This window comes from Dendropsophus ebraccatus, chromosome 2 (assembly GCF_027789765.1).
Source record: "Dendropsophus ebraccatus isolate aDenEbr1 chromosome 2, aDenEbr1.pat, whole genome shotgun sequence".
Taxonomy (NCBI): Eukaryota; Metazoa; Chordata; class Amphibia; order Anura; family Hylidae; genus Dendropsophus; species Dendropsophus ebraccatus.
In genome coordinates, this window is record NC_091455.1 from 64,209,255 (window position 1) to 64,228,557 (window position 19,303).

Here is a 19,303-nt window from a genome sequence, read left to right on the forward strand (position 1 = left end):
GGCAAAATAGGTGAAGCTAGGCTCCCAGCTGATTGACCACCCACCTTATTCACCAGATCTAGCTCCCTCCGGCTATCATCTGTTTCCAAACCTGAAGAAACACCTCAAGGGTACCAAATTTCACACCATTTCTGATGCCATGACTGCTACGGATGACTGGTTTGGGGCACAATCTAAATACTTCTTTTTGCAAGGTATACAGAACTTGGAATACCGAAGTAAGAAGTGTGTTGACATCAGTGGAGAGTATGTCGAATAAATGTAAAGTTTCATTTTCCTATCTCGTTACTTTCTGGATAAAGCCAAAGACTTATCAGCACCCCCTTGTATATATGTTGTCTAGTATGTCTGCACTGCAGCCAACAGTATTCGCTCATCACTAGTAGACAGCTGATATAAGTCTAAAGAATTGTCTGTTTGAAAAATGCATTATAATAGCAGAATGGTGATTTTCTTGATCAGGGATATGCAATAGCATTAATCAATTTATGCAATCTAATGAATGCTTGTTAAAGTCCCCTAGGAGAACTTAAAAAAGGGTAAAATATTATGTATATTTTTGATAGTATATATATATAAAAAACAACTATTTAAATTCAAATCAAGGACAAAACCGATATAAGCCCACAAATGTTTTTTGTTCTGTTTTGCAGTAAATTTTATGGTAAAATGAAGTGTGTCTTTAAAAATTACTGTTTGTCCCAAAAAAAACTAGTCCTTCTTCCTGTCTCTCAAATCCACGGCTTCTCTGAATGTGAGGGCAGGCAAATGTTTTTTTTTTATATTTTACTAGTGCTTTACGCTTTATTTTGTAAACCTTTACCTAATATCCTATACTGCTACACTCTTGTACTTTTTGTGCTGCAATACATCTTTCTTTTACCTTCTAAGTGATTTGGCTTTAAGGTATTGATTTGGTCTTTAGGACCATTAAGAATCACTCAGTTTTAATAGCAGATATTTTGAAAACCTTGAGGACTTTTTCTACTGTAATGTTTTAGGTGTAAACAATTTCCTAGTAGTCAGGCTGTAGATTGCTGTATTCTATTACTCTCCATTCCCCACATATATGAGCGTTTGTATTTTCTGTACAGAATTATTGGATAGGTTCAGTAATCTCCTAACACAGAACTGGGAGATAACAGGAACATTTCTTTTCTGAGGTAAGCTCAACTGTTCTGTCCACATGGAGCACAGCATTGTAAACTATTCATGAAAAAGATTATAACCTAAGGGTAGAAAGGGTAGCTCTCTGTAATGCATATCGCCTGCATTTTTTGGTTAGACAACTTTTATCCATATGAGTTTTTTGTTGTTGTTATTAAGCACAATTAAGTTATGAATATGTATATATACATATATATATATATATATATATATTTATATATATATATATATATATATATATTACATGTATTACTGTATTTATGTTTCAGCTATTTGTTACATTTTGAATTTACACCAATCAACATTAAAGGGGTATTCCGCTAAAAAAAAGTCTTTGCAATATTTAATAGTACCTCAAAAGTTAAATATATATGCAATTGGATGTTATTACGGCCTCTGCACCTTTTTTAGGTGTCTCACCCCATGTCAACACAAAAATGCTGTTACACTGAGTCTTCTTCGTCTTGTTTATAGCCCCCCTTAGAGGACGAGGGTCACGTGTCCGCTGTCTCTGTTTTGGGCCAGATTGTAAGCACTTACTGCTGCTAACCCAGCCCACTGCAGAGACACAGGACAGTACAGGCATGTCTTCTGTGTGAGAGGTGACAGGAGATACATTTCCCCAACACAGCACGTCTCCCGGCTGAAGACTTCAAAAGCAGCAGCATGGAGCCTGCAAGGCAGTGAGGAAAGGAAGTAAGGGGGAGGGACGTGAACGCAGAGGGAGGAAAAAGTGCGATAGATGGGGGAGGGAGAGACATGAACCCACTGAGGAAACAGCAATGGATGAGGGAGGGAGATGTGAATGCAGGGGGAGGAAACAGATCGATAGATGGGGGAGGGAGAGACATGAACGCACTGAGGAAACAGCAATGGATGAGGGAGGGAGATGTGAATGCAGGGGGAGGAAACAGATCGATAGATGGGGGAGGGAGAGACATGAACGCACTGAGGAAACAGCAATGGATGAGGGAGGGAGATGTGAATGCAGGGAGGAAACAGCAATGGAGGAGGGAGAAAGGTAGAGACGTGAACACGGGGGAGGAAACAGAGTGATGGATGAGGGAGGCAGAGACATGAACGCACTGTGGAAACAGCAATGGAGGAGGAAGGGAGAGAGATGTGAACGGGGGGAGGAAACAGCAATGTATGAGGAAGAGAGGTGAACACGGAGAAGAAACAGAGGGATGTATGAGGGAAGGAGGGAGGAAGGGAGGGAGAAAGTATGACAGGATGGAGGAGGGGAAGGGAGACATAGGAGGTGTGGTGCATGCTGGGAGTTGGTGTCTCCTGGCCAGCGCCATATTGAAAAGCATGACAGAAGTTTAAAAACTTTGATATGGAGAACAAAAACATGAAGAAATGCAAGAATGGTGTTAAAATGGTCAGGGGGACACAGTGAGTACAACAGGGCTGTTTTTCAATTCTTTTTTTAGGCTATGTTCACACTGCGTACAAATCCGTACGCAGGTCTTACGCCACCGTTCATGTGCGGCTGAAACTACGGGCGTGTGAAAAATCGACATGGCGTCGGATGCGTACACACCGCGAACATACGCCCGTAGTACAGTTATGCTTCCCTAGCTTGTTTCGAAGCAATCTGAGGCAGGTCATTTACTTGGAAATCTTCGCCCTGCCCCGTAAACCACACAGAACCTTTTGGATCGAAAAATCAAGTTAAATTTGGCTGAAATAAGTACTTCGTACGGGACCGCATGGAAATCCACGGCCGTGAGTTTCAACATTTCCGTCCTCAAACAATGGTCTTGTTCATTTTTCACAGCGCCGTTTATGATCCGGCCGTAAGCTCATACGTAGTGTGCACTGTGCGGGCGTATATCGTATACTTTCAAGCGAACGCATCAACCTCAAAACTACGTGCGTATATTCGCGGTTCGCACTACGGACGGATTCATATGCAGTGTGAACATAGGCTTAAACTGCATTGGGTTGAGTAACCCTTTAAGAAATGCACCACTAATATTTCATGATAACTCCTAAAATACAATGCTGCCTTTTTCAGTAGATTCTAGGAGAGTTATATTTTTTTTTCATATTCAAGATTTATTTAGGAGAGCTATTATTTTTAATCAGATTATTGTACAATGCCTTCACAAAGTTCAATGCAGCAGAGTAAGCTCTTTACAGTGGGACAGCAGCAAGATAAGTAATGCCATTTTCCATAATGCTTCCTTTTTTTTTCTTTATTTATAAGAAAAACATGAAACGTTGGAGCCATAATCACATAGTATATGTCAGGTTTCAACACAACTCCCTTGGGCCATCAAACACAGTGAGGTGTGAGGAGTTATGGAGGGTTTTATGAAGTTATATGAGGAAAAGCAGTAGAAATAATATAATAGTTCTAAGATCAGAGATCAGAGGTGACATTATAGCAAAGAATATAAGAAGTAGAATATGCCTCAGGACCCATTCCAATGTGCTATGATAAACATAATAAACATAAAATCTGCTTAAAGGGAATGCTTTGTATTAAAAACAACAGTTGTTTAACTCAAGACAATACAGGATGTTAAACATTATTAAAATTTAAATATTCTATTTATATCTATAGTTAAAAAAGGACCAAAAGTCTTATAGTTTTTACACAATACACTGTAACTTTAAATACTGTGACACTGAGCTGAAAAAAAACGTTGTGTGAACATAGCCTATTACTGATTTTTTAATTGGAAAATTTGCTTTGGTTTAAGAGGGGATTTGGATTACAAGCATGATCCCGGAATGAATTATGCTCTTAATCCAAGGCACCACTGTATATGAGAATGGTTGAACTACAATGTTATCTCCTCTGCGAAAACTTATATATTCATTGAAAATTTTTTACTTATCTGTCCATGTGCCCCATAGCGCCGCCCATGGATCTTGCTGACAGTCACTGGCTTCCTCCAGCTGAAACGTCACATACATTGATGATCAATTGCTCGCATGGGGGCAGGTAAGAATACTTTGCTTATTATGTTCCCACACCCCCGTGCCTTCATGTGTTTCATTTCATTTCATTTCATTTCATTTTATGGGACTTCTCTCTTAATGACCAGGCCAGGCTTTTTATTTTTGAATTTTAATTTTTTCGTCCTCGTTTTCTTAGAGCCATTGTCCTTTTATATTTTCACCTAATGGGCTGGATGGGGCATCATTTGTTTGCACCATAATCCCTGTTGCACTACAATTACTGTTATAATTTTTTCTAATAGGTAACATGACAAAAAGTCTGCAACCCTGGCCCTTTTTTTGTTCTCACCAATTGTAAATAGTATTGTTAACTTGTATTGTTAAGTAGTATTGCTAACAATTGCTATATATATATATATATATATATATATATATATATATATATATATATATGTAGTTTATTTATTTTCTTTGTAAACTGGGAAAAGGGGAAATTTTAACTTTTTTTGGGGGAGGAGCTATGTCTATGTAAAAAATTTACATTTCTTTTTACACTTTTTATGTTCCCCTGGGGGATCATTACATGCCATCATTAGAATGCATACACTGCTAACTGCTGTGCCATAGCATAACATTGATCAGTGTTTACTGCGATCGCTTAGCTTAACTACAGTTAAAATCTGAATTTAAAGCGTAACTATAATTTAAGTAGCCAAAAAAATTAAACTCCTCAAATAAAAACCCCATGTGTTACCCTTTAAAAAGAGAGATATTTTTCTACTGGCTGAGAGATAGTGGGCGTGGGCTATCCCTCATCTCCCTGGCTGGGTCGCTCCATTCACTGACCAGCACCTTAGCAGATGGTATCACACACAGTGGGATCAGATACAGAGCCCCAGCATACAGTATCACACAGTAAGATTAGATACAGAGCCCCAGCAGATGGTATCACACAAAGTGGGATTAGATACAGTCATCTGCTCTCATAACACTGTAGGATAATGTTAGCCATGGAATGTAAATGTTATATGTACTATGGAGAAGGACTACAGCTGTGTTGTGCTGGGACTTGTAGTCTTCCCCTCAGTGACTCACCCATTCTCCCTCATGCAGCACATTGGAGTCATGGCTGGCATGTCCCTCCTGGTTGAAGCACTGAGTACTTGTCCCTCCATCCATCTCCTCCCCTGAGCTGCTCCTCACACAACACCTGGGACATCAACACCTTAGTGACCTCTGGGTGGGGGGGGGAAATGTGCTGCTAGAAGGTGGGGGAGAAGGTTTTGTTCTGTCTGTGTCAGGGCTGTTATCTGATGCTGCTGTCAGAGTTCGTACACTTAGGACGGATCTCCAGGGAGGGTCGTGTCCAGCTTCATGTATTTAAAAAACTGTTCATTTTAGCTTATTAATGTATATTGCAAAAATTCTTATCATGACCTAAGCTAACTAAAACTGAATAGTAAAAATATTTTATAGTTATGCTTTAAGGTATTAATGCCGGGTGGCAGCGTGATCACAGAAAGATGACTGGCCAAGAAAGAAAGTAGGAGGAATCTTTGCCCTTTGTTAGCGATTCCATTACCAACTGCAGTGAATCTCACCATTATATAAAACCCAAGCATAAAAGCATATTCCATATTGATGAGATCTAATGATATCACAACAGCTATCTAGAAGTGAGAGCTATGAAAGCGCATGTTTATCGGGATCTATACTAACTCCTGTGATGTTTAATATTTCATCATTCTACTTAATAAACATTTAAGTGCAGTACAAGGTTACTTACCTATCAGAATTTGCATTGCATTATGCACAATGAAGAGCTTTTAGTCACTTTTCACCCCAGTTCACCTGGTTAGTTGTATATTCCATGTTTAAAAGTAACAAGACAAAAATACATGAACGTGAAAAGCCTTCATGTAATTTCTACTTTTTCATTTAGTGAAGTATTTCTATGTATGGAAGCATCACCAGAAGAGCAGAAATGTTCTGGACAAACACTCTAAATACTTGACATGCATTTGATTATACCCCTTTTAGTTACTTAGGAACATAGAAAAAAATATATTTTTCTTACTTCATGCTGGACGTAACCTTTTGATTGCTCAATTTAATGTGGTTTATATAGAAAGCATTCAGACTTGACACTTATTCTACGCAGCACATGGTCGTTGCTATCTTGACATACATAACAGCCCTTTCCCTGTGCAATGCGTTGAAACGCTGTCTTTTTGTTTCTTTGTAAGATTTGACTGATACAAGTTAGGCATAGTTGTTTGTATGTCACGTCCTATTAACAATGAAGTTATTTGTGGAGTTTAGAAAGTGTCGTGAGACTTGGTGACATGGAAAAAACAACATTTTTAGTTTGTGATTAAAATAGACCACTGGAGTAAAAGTTCTTGGTTATGTCTTGAATCTGATTCTCTCTGTTTTATTTCCTCTGGACAGTAGATTAGAATGTCTTAGGCTATGTTCACACTGCGTAAAACTACGGCCGTAGTTCTCGCCGCAGAACTACGGCCGTAGTTTTGCGGGGTGGGACATAGCCTATGTCCAATGGGATCCTGGCCAGAGCGTACACACATCATATATGCTCTGGCCGGGATCTGTGCGGCACTGGAAAAACTGACAGGTCAGTTTTCTGCGCCCGGAATTCAGTGAATTCCGGCCGCAGAAGGACCTGTCAATTTACACAGTGAAGCGAGCGGCTCCAGACGATCGCTTCACTGTGGGCTATGGGAAGCTCTAATGCGGGCGCACACTGATGCGCCCGCATCAGAGAGCTCTGCGCCCGGAAAGATCATCCCGCCAGAGACCGGCCGTTCCGTGACCCGGCCAGGGTCACGAAACGGCCGGTCTCATACGTAGTGTGAACAAAGCCTAATTCTGTATACATAGCTGCGTATACTGTACACTAGATGTTTTTTGGATGGTTTTGATTGTGCAGTATTTGTATTAATTGGCTCCCAGAGCTCCGACAGTAGTATAATATATATATATATATATATATATATATATATATATATATACATAGTCTATGTTCACACAACGTCAAAAATGGAGAAAAGGACGCCAATTTTGATATACATAAAAAACTTGAGTTTGGCCACGATTTAACTAACTGCAATAGCAATGCATTGAAAGATGGGAAGATGAACGTCCAATGCACACAGTGCATTGAATAATGGACGTTTTTACCATGGACGTTAAAATATTGAACATGATCATCATTTTTGGACGTCTTTTGCAAGTAGCGAAAGTTATTTATTAGTTGTTCACACACAGTTTTTTTTGTCACCGTTCTTTCTCCTTTTTTTACTTTTTTTTTTAGTTTCTCACTTTTTTTAATGTTTTAATCCTGTCAAAATACAAACCATGGGACATATGTGTCAAGGCGTTTGCGCTATTTATTTATTTTTTTCAGCTAATACAGATTTTTGCTCAAAGTGTATTATTTGAGCATAGTTTATGAAGGCAAATTAGCTTGATTTCCCTAATTTATACCACGTTTGCCTTTTCTCTGTTTTTGTGCCAGAAAGGGGCGTAGTTTCAGGTCAGCTACATAATTTGTGGGATTTGCCATGTACAATTTTTTAATTTTAGAGCAAAGAATTCACAGCAGTACTCCACAGCAACCCTAGCGTACTTTTTTCGTCAAGCTGTTTTGCACAGAAATTTTCAATGCATCAATGATAGTAAATTTTGTGCAAAGGAAAGAAGAATAAGGACAGCACATAATGGGCATGTTTATTATTTTAACACCCATACCCAATTACAGCTGTTTTTCTCTACTGTGTGCACTAATGGCCAATTTCCATAGACTTTAATGAAGAACATTATTATTATATTTTGGTATTATTTTACCGTGTGTGAAATAGCCTAAAGTTTGTTTGCTTCTTAGTCTACCTCAAATGTTTTTGTTTCTTTTGTTGCAAGATATATTGGGCTTTCTAATTATTTAAAATTGGAGTAAATAATAATTAGTTGTGCAATTATTGTTAAAGGGAAAATATTTTTTTTTTTAGTGAAACAGTTTTTTCAGTTTGACAGTTCAATTCTGCACACATCTCTGCAAGCAAGATCACACAAAACTGTCAAATCTAAGTATGTTAATTAACATCCGGCAGACACAAGGACTAGCTCTGCAGCCATTAATTAACATGCACTGATCACGATGCAGCTAAGGGGACTATTTCATGCAAGTTATTTCCTTTACAATACCATTTGCCCTTAGTGGAATAGATTTTTCAGTGATCTTTTTAAATTCTCTGCCCAAAAATGTGTGACTTTTTTCAATTCTGCTCAGATAATACCACTTTCCCCACCACTTAGGGGGAATGGACAAGGCTACCTATGGGCCAATAAATCTACTATTGCTTACATCAAACATTAGCTTAACTTTGATTTTTAAAGGGTTATTCTCATATATGAAACTTTTAATAATTAATTGATAATGCAAAAATTAGCATGTTTGCAAATGCTTTTCTTTAGCAAAATTGTTTACGCTGTATACAGCTCATTGCCTATGTTACTGACCTCTACTCTCTGCTCTGTGAGTGATGGTCAGGCTGCTGACATCCTTAGTGGCCTGGACCTTAGGCTGCATTCACACATTTAGTGATTTTAAAGGTTTTTAATGATGTCCGCTATGTACCTCTGTAAAAAAACAAATGTTCATTGAATAGCGGCTGCAGAAAACCCTGTCAGTGCACACTATGGAGCTAGCGGATCCAGACGCTCTCTCCTTAGCGTACAATGTAAAGTTCTGATGCAGGCACGCATGGATGCACCCGCATCAGAACTCTGCGGCCGAAAAGATCATCTGGTTGTTACTGCAGTACCGGCCAGGATGATCTTTTTAGAGACCGGCCATTACGTGACCTGGCCGGGGTCACGGAATGGCCGGTCTCTTACGCCATGCGAACATGGCCTTAGTTCTCAAAATAACATATGCCAATGAAGTAACAAAGTAACAAATAATAGTGGTGCGGATAGAAATATATAAGGGAGAAATTACTTTTGAAAGGGAATAAATTAGTTTTTTGAATTTCAGAGTAAGGCTAAGTTCAGACATAGTATTTCCATTAGTCTTTTGGTCAGTCTTTTTCCAACTAAGACCAGGATTGGATTGAAATCTTTCCACTCCTTATTTTGGTTCAAAAAAGACTGACCATGTTGGACAGAAATACTGTGGGGGAGATTTATCAAAGGGTGTAAAATTTAGACAGGTGCAAACTGCCCACAACAACCAATCACAGCTCAGTTTTAAGCTCTGGTGAAAGGAAAGAGGAGCTGTGATTGGCTGCTGTGGCCAGTTTGCACCAGTCTAAATTTTACACCCTTTGATAAATCTCCCCCTATGTGTATTTCTGAACCTAGCCTAAAGGATGTATGTGGGTTGATAATCTGAAGTTGGTAAAAATCCAGAAGGAAATTCTTAGATAAAAATGGAATAAACTTACAGTAATGGGGGAGATTTATCAAAGGGTGTAAAATTTAGACTGGTGCAAACTTCCCCCAGCAACCAATCACAGCTCCTCTTTCCTTTTACCAGAGCTGGAAGCTGAGCAGTGATTGGTTGCTGTGGGCAGTTTGCACCAGTCTAAATTTTACACCCTTTGATAAATCTCCCCCAATGAGTTTAGAATGATCTACCTCCTTTCATGTACAGATAAAGGTTCTGTAAATGATGATGTGTATTTGATAATGCTGTGTATTATCAAGGAGGTTTGGTAACACAGCTTAGTTACCTAAAGCAGATACCAATTAATCCTACAGGATTTAACTATTTTGTGTTTTGACAGGTGTTTGCCCATGGGGTTTACTATATCTTGCTTTATTTCACATCACTCTATACATTTATTCATTTGGTCACCCTGAGGGAAGAGAAAGATGGTGAATTAATCCATCATTTGGGTAATGTTTTATTTATAAGGCTGTCATATTTACAAGATTGTTTTTATTTATTAGGTAATTTTGTATTTTGCAATTTTTTTTTAATATTCCACTAACAAAAAGCAAATAAAAATGTTTTTTAATTTTAGGTATGGACACTGCTATTATTTATTGAATTTCGACTGCCAGAATTTTAAATATTAATCATGTCTAATAAATAAACAATGTTAAGGAAACGTCAGGCTTTGTTAGGCCTTTTAGTCTATACAGAAATAAAAATGCCAATTTTTTCAATGTTAGATTAACCCTTTCACAACCATGGGTCATTGATTCCTCAATGCCCAGGTCGTTTTTGGACATCAGCTTATAGGATTATAATGATCCCATAAGCTGATGTCTCTATGTCTGCCACCTCTCCACTGTCCCCTGCCACTGTCATAATCTTGCAATAAACATAGAAAAGAAAAAACACATACAAAAATGTGAAATCTGGTACTCACAATGCCAGCGCTGACCATAAGGGGTAAAATTTAGTAATATACAAAAAAGCCCCAAACGCTGAGGAGCAATAATAGATTTTAATGGATCATTAAAAATGTAGGTATAAAAGGACAGATAAGCACTGTATAACGCGTTTCAGGAGCATACAACCTCCTTTCGTCAGATACAGATAAGTGCATAACAGATAGAAACTAGCTCTGGCATAAATAGACTAACAGTCAGAGTAGAGTCCCGCCAAAATTGAAAAGACAGTTTGGGGGCATGGCCACCATAATAGGTAAACAAACCAATATCACATACAAAAGCGTTTGCACTGTAGTATTCCATACAGTAACCCATAGTTACATAAAGGATTATTAATAAAGGTATTCTCACATACATATAATAAACATCACACTGATAAATAGAAAATAATTGATAGTAAGTGGCCTATTAGGACTAGTTCGATGCCCCGATGGACACCGGACAGAGAATTCTCCCTCTGTAGAGGGAGAATTCTTTGTCTGGAGCCCTATAGATGCTGCAGTCGTGCTGACTGAAGTATCCATAGGGTTACCTCGGCTTCAGTGCTGAGAGTTGCGGGGGGTCCCCGGCTATCACTAACAGCTGGGACCCACCGGGGATGACACAGAAGCAGCTTCTGCACCTATGTTATCCTTGATCGTAAATTAACGTTGCTGCAGCCTCAGTCAAAGGCTCCAGCGACGTTAATTTACTGTGCAGAGTAAAAAGCAATCCCAGTGGTAGTGTAGAGTAAGATGTTTTTAAGGGTTTTCTAGGCTTTAAGTATATTTGAAAGTCAGATGAACCTTCTGATGATTCTTGGGTTAAGGCTGAAATTACAAAACTGCTGGTTTGTCATTATTTCCAGTTATAGTGTTTAAAGAAACATTTACATCTTAAGAAGCTACTTCCTAATCAACAGGATAGGGGATAAAAAGCTATTTATTTGGGGTCTGTCTGCTGGCATCCTCACCAGTCCCAAAAATTGGAAAAAAAAAATTGTCCTTGTAATGAATAGAGTTGATCAAACCTCGGGAAATCCTAGCTTCAATCGAACTTGAACATTCACGAACCTGCCGCATTTGATTGCTCATGCCTTACCGGTCCGTGGGGAAGGAGGAGAGTGCCTGGGTACCGCCTGGAATTACAGGATTCAGCCTAGGTAATAGGCTGAATCCTAGAATTCCAGGCAAACCCGGGCAGTCTCCTCCGTCCCCACAGATCGGGAAGGCTTCAGCAATCAAAAGTGGCAGGTTCTTGAATGTTCGAGTTCGATCGAACCTAGGATTTCAACTCTAGTAATGAATAGAGCGTACCGCACATGTGCAGCACTCCATTTATTCTTTACGGGGGTTCCATGAATTGCTAAGCTCAGCGTTTGTGCTCCATTCATTCCATGGGACCTTTCCCTTCCATTGTTATGATTTGTGGTGGTGTTAGACCTTCATCAACTTGTTGGTTAGGGGAAAATTTCCTGAGAGGCATACCTCTTTAAGTTGAAATTGCAGTATTTAGCCCTGCCCTACAGTTGTGCTTAAAAGTTTATGTACCCCGGCAGTATTTTTGCGGTCGTTTTTTTTTTCCAGAGAATATGAATGACAACTCAAATACTTTTTTTTCCACTCATGGTAAGTGGTTAGGCGAAGCCATTTATTGTAAAACTACTGTGTTTTTTCTTTTTAAATCATAATGACAACCAAAAACATATAAATGACTCTGATCAAAAGTTTACATACCCCATTTCTTAATGCTATGTATTTCTCGATCTAACATCAACGACAGCTTGAAGTCTTTTGCGGTAGTTTTGGATGAGGCTCTTTATTTTCTCAGATGGTAAAGCTGTGCATTCTTCTTGGCAAAAAGGCTACAGTTCCTGTAAATTCCTGGGTTGCATTACATAAACTGCTAGCTTGAGATCTCCCCAGAGTGGCTCAATGATATTGAGGTCAGGAGACTGAGCTGGCCACTCCAGAACCTTCACTTTGTTCTCATATCTAAAGAATTAATAATGCCAGGCAGCAGGGTTCAAAGTGTGATTAACAATCAGAAAATCTGAAAATTTCATCCACAACTGCCAGGAAAATTGTTTGGGATGCAAAGAAAAACCCATAAATAACAGCTGAAATAAAGGACTCTGAAAAATAGTGGTGTGGCTGTTTCAAGATGCACAAAAAGGAGGCACTTGAAGAAAAATGGGCTGCAGGATCGAGTAGGCAGAACAATGCCATTACTACACAAATACCACAAAGTATCTTGCCGACACGCTTCACAACTTCTGGAACAAGGTCATTTGGAGTGATGACACCAAAATCTAACTTTTTGGCCACAACTATAAATGTTACATTTATAGAGGTTTCAACAAGGTCTATGATTAAAGAAACACCATTCCTACTGTAAAGCACTGAGGTGGATCACTGATGTTTTGGGGATGAGTGAACTGTAAAGGCACAGGCAGCTTGGTCAAAGATGAAGGAAAGATGACTACAGCACCTTATCAGCAAATACTGGAGGCAAATTTGCACTTATCAGCCCAGAGGCTACACATGGGATGCACTTGGTACTTGGCCATCTTAGTCTCCTGACCTGAATATTATGCACCCTCTCTGGGGAAATCTCCAGTGCACAATTCATGCAAGACAGGAATTTACAGGAACTAGAGCCTTTTTGCCAAGAAGAATGCACAGCTTTACCATCTGAGAAAATAAAGAGCCTCATCCACAACTACCACAAAAGACTTCAAGCTGTCATTGGTGTTAGAGGGGGCAATACATGGTATTAGGAACTGGGGTATGTAAACTTTTCATCAACATCATTTGGATGTTTTTGGTTGTCAATATGATTTAAAAAGAGAATAGTTTGACAATAAATGGCTTCACTTAACCACTAACCATGAGTGGAAAAACTGTTTTTGTGTTTTCATTCATATTCTCTGAAACATGACATGAAAGTAAAAATTCTGCTGAGGTATATACACTTTTGAGCACAATTGTATTTAAAATTAAATGTTTAGTTGAAAGCAAGTACAGGAATGACATTGACAATTAATTTTCTTGTGTACTGTAGGGAAGAGTATTCTCCAAAGTCAACAGACATCTAAGTTTTTTTCCATTGTTTTCCACAAGCATCAGATGACCATTGCAGATTGCAGCACACACCAGCTGGGCTAATGGAAAAAAATTACTTCCTGAGCCCACTGCATATAAATTTACTTTTCATATGTCACACCTACAGAACATGTCAGGAAGAGTTAACATTGGCATGATTAAGTTATTAGCAAAGAAAAAAAAGATTCAATGTATATATTAGGTATGACAGGAAATAAAGCACAGAAATACATTGGAAGCCCCTATGTGCCAGTTCATACACTGGTTCATTTTCTGGTCTTGATTACAGATTGCACTTTTAATGGGACATAAATTGATTTGACTTTCTGGTTGCACAGCCAGATAAGTGTGATGCTTGGTCTTAGAAAATGTAATTGAAGAAAGTGTGTGTACTAGGACTTATAAGAGGTATTAATTTACAGTAAAATTTACAGTTCAGATTTTTGATAATATTGCTGATATTTGAACAGAATGAAAATAAAATAAACAATAGAATAGAAATTTATTGTTTTTCATTTTACTAGGTTTTATTTACTTACAGAATAGAAGATTTTAAGGAAATAAATGTTGGCATTTAAAGAGACAACTGGTGCAGCGTAGAAAATCTAAACAATTCAAAAAAATATTTTTGTGCAATATATTTGACTAGTGTGCCAAGAGCTTCCCAGTGGAACCAAATCTGGGGCCCCATCCAATAGTTACTGCACATAAAAATATTACCTGATCACTTTAAGGTCTTATGTACATAAACATATGCTCTCACTAATATTGATTGAATGGTCATAGTGGCAATGACCCTGGGCTTTACCGATACGTCATGGTGCTCTTACTAGGTAAGGCTCTTGTAAAATTTATGAATACTCAATGCTGTCTGGTTTCCTGCTCACTCATGCTGTCAGTCAGTATCTGCCAACAGAGGACCAATCTGCAATCAGATACAGTTAAATCAGTTGAGCTGTAGTCTAGGGTTTCTTTGGTTTGAATCCCCTGATGGATAAAATATGTATATATATTTTTTTTCATTATTGTATCATTGCGCAAAGAATTCCCAATTAGGTCCAAATTAGTTTTTTTTTTACTACAATGACATGAAAATTTATTTTCATGTCATTTTTATTTACTTTATTTTTTTGCATCATTGCATTAAAAAAAATCTAAGTAATTTGGACCTGACTGGGAATTATTTGCACTTTTACAAATGATACAATAATGTGAAATAAAAAAAAAGAAAAAATAAAGACCTTTATTTCACGCACAGGACATGGGTGGAGTGCAAGCCAACAGGAGGTAGCCACACCTCCCACATAAAACAGAATAAAACTCCAATGCCTCTGTTCACACTATAGGTTGTATGCTGCATGTGGCTAAAGTACAGACAAAAAAAAAAGTGCAAGAGCAACATGCAGGTGAAAAGGCTTACTGTACAGTAACGTAGATGAGCAAATTTGCAGTAATAATGAAGTAAATCACTTTGTTAGCATGGCAGTTGGCTTTTCAACTTGCTTCCTCTTAACGTGCCTTTTAAACTGCAGCTCTGTGTTGCTCCTCCCTGGGTGCCTGGAAAAGCTGGATCCAAGCCTGGGAAACTTCTCCCAGTTTCCCAGGACTGGATCTAGCTTTTCCCAACACTTGGAGCGGAGTGAAAAAGAGAGGCACTGAGTTAAAAGGTAGCAGGCTGATAAGTCAACTGCCAATATAACGAAGTGATTCACTTCGTTATTACTGTGAATTTGCTCATCTCTATTTGTCACCATAACAATGTTCCCACTATGGAAACGTGCCATCATTTCGTGAGGAAAGGAGGCCCGCTACTGATGTTGACTATTATTATTACTAGATAGACGCCTTTTACTGATAAAATCCTGGAGTGGGAACATAGCCTTTAGGTGGATAATGTATAAGTATCTGGAGAACTATATCCACCAATGCAAAAAAGGGAGCCAATCCGAAGTTGGATTAAATAACGAACACCTGGATGACAATCAGCACATAATGGATGAATGCCCTCCAGCTATTCCCTTCTGCGTCTAGTGTCACATGATGCTCCACACATTCAAGTCATGTGAGTAGCATGAAAAGATGCCAATCTCAGGAGAGGGACAGAACGCAGCCAGTGCATGTGCTTCCATCTCAGTATAAAGGATACAAGGATGCATCAGTGGTAATACATGATGGTGAAACTGGTGAATTAATACAAAATGTTATCACTGGAACATACCAATAAATGTGAATAAATATAAACAAATGCTAATGCATAAGCAGACCTTCTAGAGCAGGGGTCTCAAACTCGCGGCCCGCGGGCCAACTGCGGCCCTCAGGACACTAGTTTTCGGCCCCCACCTCAATGGTAATTTTACTGTAAGTGTGGCCCCTCCTCCCGTACACTGACTGTCTGGTGGATGGGCCCCAGACAGTGATACAGTGTTGCTGTCACCACCTGACTAGACCCAAGCGTCAGACGCAGCAGCACTGTATTAATGTTTGGGGGCCCTGCCAGACAGTCTGTGTGCGGGACGGACTGCGTCCGCCCTGCCCCTTTAAATTGCCCTCCAATGGCAGCAGACGTACCACGCACACGCACATCTGTTAGAGCGTCCTCCTTCCAGTGACGTCACTTCCTGGACGCACGCCGGCGCGGAGGAGCAAGGAGTGGAGGCCAGGAGGCCAGAAGAGGAAAGAAGTCCAGGAAGCTGCATGGACCGGAGCTTCAGGATAGAGAGGGACACTGCTGGGGATCGCTGTGAGAGGCGAGTAGGCTTTTATTATTTTGTTTGCTGCACAAAGGGGCTTATATACATGGAGGGGGGATGCTGCACAGGGGGGCTTATATACATGGGGGGGTGCTGCACAGGGGGGCTTATATACATGGGGGTGCTGCACAGGGGGGCTTATATACATGGGGAGGAGGCTGAACAGGGGGGCTTATATACATGGGGGGGATGCTGCACAGAGGGGCTTATATACATGGGGGGATGCTGTCAATACAGACATTTGAATCTGAATAATAATAATTACATTTCTATAGTCAACAACTATATGTGGATGAAAAAACAAACATTTGATGACATTGGAATGTTTTTGTAAGAGCTTTTCTCGTGGAAAACCTGATGCGGCCCAGTCTCACCCAGACTCTACCTCCAGCGGCCCCCGGTAAATTGAGTTTGAGACCCCTGTTCTAGAGCAACCTACTGGGATTCTGCTTAAAGAAATCTCTAAGGCTAGGTTCACTCAGCGTTTTCTGGAGTCCGTTTTTTACGTCTATTTTATGGAAATAAATAAATAAAAAACTGATGTATTTGCATCAGTTTGAACCGTTTTTCCATTGATTTTCATTATAAAAAAGGAGTAAAAAAATGGATCAAAATGCATTACTTTTTTTTAGAATACAGAAAAAACATGGTTGACCACATTTTTGTGTATGCTAAAACAAGGAAGCATTTTGATGTTTTTTAGCCCTTTTTTCTGTAAACCCGGACTAACCTGCTGTTATGTCCCCATAGTACGCTAAGGCGCTGCTGAAGGTAATTTCTACCGGTAGGGGATGCTACCTGCCTTAGGCTATGTTCACACTGCATATGAATCCATCCGTAGTAGAACCGCGAATATACGCACGTAGTTTTGAGGTTGATGCATTCGCTTGAAAGTATACGATATACGACCGCACAGTGCACACTACGCATGAGCTTACGGCCGGATCGTATACGGCGCCGTGAAAAATGAACAAGACCATTGTTTGAGGACGGAAATGTTGAAACTCACGGCCGTGGATTTCCATGCGGTCCCGTACAAAGTACTTATTTCAGCCAAATTTAACTTGATTTTTGAATCCAAAAAGTTCTGTGTGGTTTACGGGGCTGGGCGAAGATTTCCAAGTAAATGACCTGCCTCAGATCGCTTCGAAACAAGCTAGGGAAGCATAACTGTACTACAGGCGTATGTTCGTGGTTCGTACGCATCCGGCCGGTGTGTCGATTTTTCCCACGCCCGTAGTTTCAGCCGCACATGTACGGCGGCGTATGAACTACGGACGGAATCATACGCAGTGTGAACATAGCCTCAGGTTGTAAGTCACGAGCACCACTGTCTACCTGGTGTCATCTTTCACTGTTGTCCTGTCAATGTTGATAAGAAGGGCACTACTGAAAAGATCTGTACAGGACAGGAAGTCTCAGCTTAGTTTAACCCCTTAAGGACAGAGCCTGAAATGGCCTTAATGACAGAGACAAATTTTATGAATATGACCAGTGTCACTTTATTCATTAATAACTTCGGGATGCTTTTACCTATCCGGCTGATTCTGAGATTGTTTTCTCGTGACATATTGTACTTTACATTTCTGGTAAATTGGAGTCGATACTCATAACGAATCTTTATGAAAAAAACCCAAATAATGTGAAAAAATTTGAAAAAATGCATTTTCCAACTTTAAAACTTTTTTGCTTGTACAGAAAGTGGTTATACCACATAAATTATATATGAAATAGCATTAGCAGCATGTCTTATTCATGTTGGCAGCATTTATTAAACAACCTTTCATTTTTTTTTTAGACAATAGGAAGCTTAAAACATTAGCAGCAAATTTCCAAATTTTCAGTAAAATTTCAAAATCAGATATTTTTAGGGACCTGTTCAGGTTTAGGCCAGGTTCAGACTATGTAAGTGTGCGGCTGTATTTGCGGCTGTAATTGTGCGGCGGTATTTTTTGTGGTTCATGCGTACGCTGGAAAGTATAGGATATACGGCTGCACAGTGCACACTATGTATGAATCTACGGCCCGATCGTAAACGGACCCGTAAAAAATGAACAATACCATTGTTTGCGGCTGGAAACGCGGCCGTGGATTGACAGGCGGTCCGTACGGAGTACTTCAAAAATAGCCGGCAATGATGCCGAATGCCGATGCCTCTAATAGTTAATATATTAAATTAATAAAACACATTTTCTTTGTAATAAAGTCCCTTTCGTTGTTCAATAATTTAATTCTAACGAATACATCATTTTGCAATTAAATATACTGTTAAAATAAATATATATATAAATAAATGTATATTTATATATATATTTATTTTTTGACAGTATATTTAATTGCACAATGATGGATTCGTTAGAATTAAATTATTGAACAACGAAACTAAATTTATTTAATCGAAAATGTGTTTTATTAATTAAATATTAATTAGTACAGGAAGCTCCATAAGCCGTTAATTCATATTGCCGGCAAAAGAGCATTCTGTACTAATTATCACTTTACTTTAATGAAAACATCAAATGTTTCTTCTAATTATGTTATCACAATAGCATTATTAGAAGAAACATTTAGAATTATATGTGCGCTCAGCTGATTGGCTGATCGGCTGAGCGCACATATAAAGAGCCGGTCCGCAGTACAGTGACTTCATTGTGCTGCAGACCAGCGAAGAGGACACATCGGGGTGAGTATAGAGCTCTCCCCACCCCCTCCCCAGCACTGCACCCCTCTCAGCAAGGAAGGGGGGGTCAGTTAACCCCTTCCTTGCTGGGATGGGTGCAGTCTGACATCAGTCTGGCCCCCAAGGGGTTAAGGGGGATGCAATACATCCTCCCTTAACCCCTTGGGGGCCAGACTGTAAGCAGCAATCTGTAAAGATGCTGCATACTGTACGGAGCACAACACCGCTCACAATGATGGGTGTTGTGCTCCTGTTTGTGTGTTTTTTGTGTGTTTCTCCCTTTT